The following is a 4,675-nucleotide window of genomic DNA, read 5'->3' as shown; positions in this document are numbered from 1 at the left end:
ATCGTTGCCAGCTGTTGAACTTTGAGAAGATCGGAGCAGCTGTCACTGGGGAGGTTGTTAAGTCCAGTAAGGCATAAAGCATGGAAGACAGCCTACAAGAACATGAAGCTCCAGAGGGGACATGGGAAATATGCAGCTGTGCCATAGCTAGAAATTTCTGGTGAACCTTAGCACTGGGGCCTCTTACTACAAGCCTATACTTGCTCTGTATTAGCTGGCTGAGCACAAGGCCTCGGAGGGGAGGTCTTGTGAGCTGTGGCCTCTGTGCTGAACATAAGCACCAGACTGTTCTGGTTCTGCATCACATGTGGAAGTGGGAGCTGAAGGAGGCACTTTCATGCACCAGGTGAAACACTGCCCCCTTATCATCTCTATGCAGGGAAGAGACCACTAGGGCACGAACTTGGAGGGAGCTTATAAAAGCAGGAAGAGGAGCGACCTGTTACACGACAGGGCAAGGAGGAATGACTTTAAACTAAAAGAGGCAAGATTTGGGGTAGATGTGAGACAGCAGTTCTTCACTCAGAGAGCAGTAAGGTGCTGGCACAGCTGACAAGAGAAACTGTGGTGCTTCATCCCTGGAGGGTCAAGGCCAGGTTGGATGGGGCCCTGGGCGGCCTGAGTTGGTGGGTGGCAGTCCTGCCTATAGCAGCAGCTCAGAACTCAATAATCTTTAAGATTCTCTCTAACCTAAGCCAGTCTATGATTCTACAGTTGTATGAAAGGGCACACTTCATAAGCAACAGCATAAGTGCAATTTGTTTTCCTCTTTGAGATAGGCGATATAGCGCAAAGAGCTCCCAAGGTTTGATCTCAAAATGATTTTGAGTCAGCACATTTAGGAGTCTTCACTTTCAGAAAGCACATCATATTTTAAAAGTTTCGCTCACTATGTGGATTTCTAGATTTGCTTGACATGGACAAGAAGAGTTGAGAAAATCAGCATGGCGTGATTTTCTTGTAGACAGCTGCCTGTTGGTGTGAGGAGTTGCCTTCAGAGCCACATCTTTACCTCTGAGGAAAGATGTGTTTCCTACCTGCAGGAGTTTATAGACTAAATTAGACAGGTAGCACAGTAATTGTAACAAATGAGAGTCATCTACATTTCCAGGTCAAGCAGAAACATAAAAATATCCCCAAACTTCCCTACAAAAGCTATCATATTAGAATTTGGCAGAAAAATAACTTCTTCATTCTTCGTTAATTTAAAAGTAAATCATTCCTTGTTTTGAACATAAATAATTTGTTACATTTCAGCAACTCCGTCATTTGAAAAAGGGGTCGACAGAAATATTTTAATTTGTAAAACGTTCATTTGCATTTCAAGTTCCTATTTTTTCCCCTTTTCTTTATTCTAATACAATACAAAGAAAAGAAAATCCAACATAGCAGTCATTACAAAGAAAGAGTTCAAATTTTTTTGTTAATAAAGTAGTACATATAGTCCTTTTTTCCATTTTGTTATTTAAAGAAATATGAAAATGCTAAGGTCTTCTAGTATTACTTAAACATTTTGACATCAAATCTACTTATTTTTTCTGAAGAAACTTTTGTATGCAAAACATGGGATTTATGCATCATTACACTGATGCTTTGTAATCTCCTTTCAAGAGCTGTCACTTATTCACTCTCTTTCCTACTTTAGAGCTTGTGTTTTTCTATATAGAAGAACAAAAATATATTTCTCAGTTGGCACTGCCTTCAGGTTTAATAAAAAGAACAATACAATAAGACAGAACAAAAATAAAGCCTTCACGAGGAAGCTTTCAAGTTATAAATTTGTGTGTGTGCATCCCATTTAAACCCAAACATAGCCAGAAAATCATCTTGCCCCTGCAAGCAACAGGGAGGTTCAGAGTCACAAGCTAAGACAGAATTGTTACACAAACATGCAGAGTTTGATTTTGAAACACGGGACTACAGTATTGTCTCAGCAGGTGCCTATCCAGAGAGACTCAGCAGTGGAGACAGGCAGTGTATATTTTGGAGAATGAGAGATTCCAGTTTCACTTGTTACGTGTTGTCAGTGTGATCACTGCATAAAGGTATGAAAACTCACAATGTGCCTGTCTCCCCTCTTATTTCTTTGCAGTATTTTTTAACACAGAGACACCTGTATTTCTTTAGAGGCTGGTGTCTCTTCTTTTCAAAATGGTATGTGTTTAGCTGAGCAGAAACAGAGCTGGAGCGCAGAGGAGGCATAGGAAGTAGATTTTTCGCCCTAAGCCTGGGACCTCCCAGGTCCCAGATCTAGCCTGAGACCTCCAAAGATACGAGTCCTCTCATAAGGAGTTCTGGAACCCATTAGACTTGCTCCTGGAATCATCTTCCTGCAGCAAGAAATGAGCCCCTTGAACACCAATAGGCTCTAATAACAAACCAAAGAGAGCTTTTCACAGTTAAGGAAAGCATGTCCTTTCTTGGGCTTCATTTGTCAGATGAAGTAGACAAGGTTTCACTCCTGCACCTACGTACAGCCTTTGGAAAGGTGGGTAGAAGAGGGAGCTTAAAAAAAACAGAGGCTCCCAGTCCCTTGAGATGTTTGCTGTGTGCCTGAAATCTTTCAGGTAATAGATAGTGCAGTAAATAGCAGAGAGTCCAGACACTGTCATATATGCTGAACTAATACATCATAGGCTGGGTCAAGGACATTTCATTTGACTCATGATATCTGAGAAATGAGTAAGATTTTAAGCCACTACAAGAACACTAATCCCTGTTTTAGTGTCCCAGGCAAGCTGAGTAGGGAAAATAAGGCGTTTGTAGGAGCTGAGCTGAGTTCCTCTTTGTGCTTTTTCATGGTATTCAATCTCCAACTGATTTTCAAATCAGGAATCATGAACAAAAAGGCAAGCCCTTTTGTTAAATAGGCCGTTTCCATCCAACGTGTACATTCACTGCATCTTTTTTTTTTTCCTCTCTCCCTCAACAGTGTGCTCATCTGCTCTCAGCCCACAAATTATCCTCTCTCTCATTCTGACTAAGCAGAAAATGGGAAGAAATCATTCACTGATCCTAGCCAGAACTATAGGCACTGACAGAACCCAAAGGAAAGAGAAGATGATGATGCTGCCTTTGACCAGAGCAGCACCTCTCTATGCATATAGAATTTATAGGCAAGGTGTCTTTCTTGCAATCCCACAAGACCTCTTGCATATGTGCAGTAGCTGCCTCCTCATCGGGCAGTGAGAAGGGTGAGATCCTCCTTCACACAGATGTCCCCAGTGAGGCACTGGGCAGAGGGATGCACTGGGAACAAAGAACAGCCCTTCTCTACTTCTTCCCTTTCATCAAAGCAAAAGACACCCTCTTGTCTAACCTCTTGCATGGGGAGAAACTTGATTAATAAAATCAGATGATTAAATAGTCTTCGTTATAACTGTCTGCATCACTTTTTTTTTTGCCTTTCATTGTTCTTTTTCCACTTACCCACCCACCCCCACCTCTTTTCCAGTATTTGGAATCTGGAAAAAGCCGAAAGCCTTTCATCTTATCAGATGTGGTTTATTGCCCCCTGGTTACACAGTAATTTTGGTCTCTGCTCAATGAAGAGGTCATATGATGGGATATCAGCTCAAGAATTGTCAGTTCATTGGACAAATAAGGCAGGGCCTGCCGATACAGTAATAAGACCTGATAACGAAGGCACAGAAGAGAACCAGCGGGAGAGGGAGACACAACCGTAACAATCTAAAAGGTGAGGGGAAATCCCAAAGGACACACAAAATGCCACGGGGGACAGGGAGAGGGAAGGAACGGGAGTGTGTCTAACCACACATTCTTCCCAAAATAAAAATTAACAAGAAGACAGAGGGGCCTCAGGAGTGGAATCATTGGCATTTATCAACAATCTCCCGTCATGATGGACGCCTGACTGGGAGGCATAGCCAGCCAGTGGGATGATTCTCCAGCTAGATTTCTCGGGAAAGAAAATAATGTTTTATCTCTAGGAGTAGAGGTGGGGGGTAGAGGGCACTAATTCCTGTTCCTAAGAGTGTTGCAAGGGGCCTCTCTTTTTCTCTTGTGACTGATAAGGTGGGACGCTGGTGAAAAGCACCTGTTTGGAAAGTTCAAAGGGTTTCCAGAGTGAGAGAAAAGAATTTGAACCAAAGCTGGTGGCTGTGGGGGAGAGCTGAAGGATAACCTGGGAAGTGCTGGTAAGGGAAGTTTCCATGTGTGACACCTCCTTGTATGTCAGAGAAGTTTACCAAGTGTCTCCTTTGCTAGTAAACAGCATGAAGGACAAGTATTTGTCCTGCCAACTATTTTCTTAAGTTCATGATAGCACAAAATCAAACAAGTTGTCAAAGATTGCAGCCTGAAACTAGAAAAGGAAGATAATTGCCCCAGGAACAGGATTTACCAACATGAAGCAATTCTTCAAGGGCTTTTTTCACCTGGGTCTGTGAGAACTACACCTCCTCCAGGGATGGCAATGCAATTGCTCAGAGCTCTGTAAATCTGCTCCGACGTGGGGCTGTTTGGAAGTGGGTGGGGTTGGTGAGACTTTTCACCTCCAGCTTCTGATGCTGGCTTTCCTAGGCATGCTAGCACAGCTCTAGATCCCAAGCTGGCCAGCAGAGAGGAGCAGGCACGTGTGCTCACTACGGGGTTGCCTCTGTTTCTCCTTCCTACGCTCCTGCAGGTTGGCTAGGCAGAAAAAGGGAGAGGTGCA

The sequence above is a fragment of the Phasianus colchicus genome, chromosome 1 (genome assembly GCF_987193195.1).
Source record: "Phasianus colchicus chromosome 1, bPhaCol1.hap1.1, whole genome shotgun sequence".
Taxonomy (NCBI): domain Eukaryota; kingdom Metazoa; phylum Chordata; class Aves; order Galliformes; family Phasianidae; genus Phasianus; species Phasianus colchicus.
The sequence above is the reverse complement of the archived record's forward strand: the minus strand, read 5'-3'. Positions refer to the sequence as shown.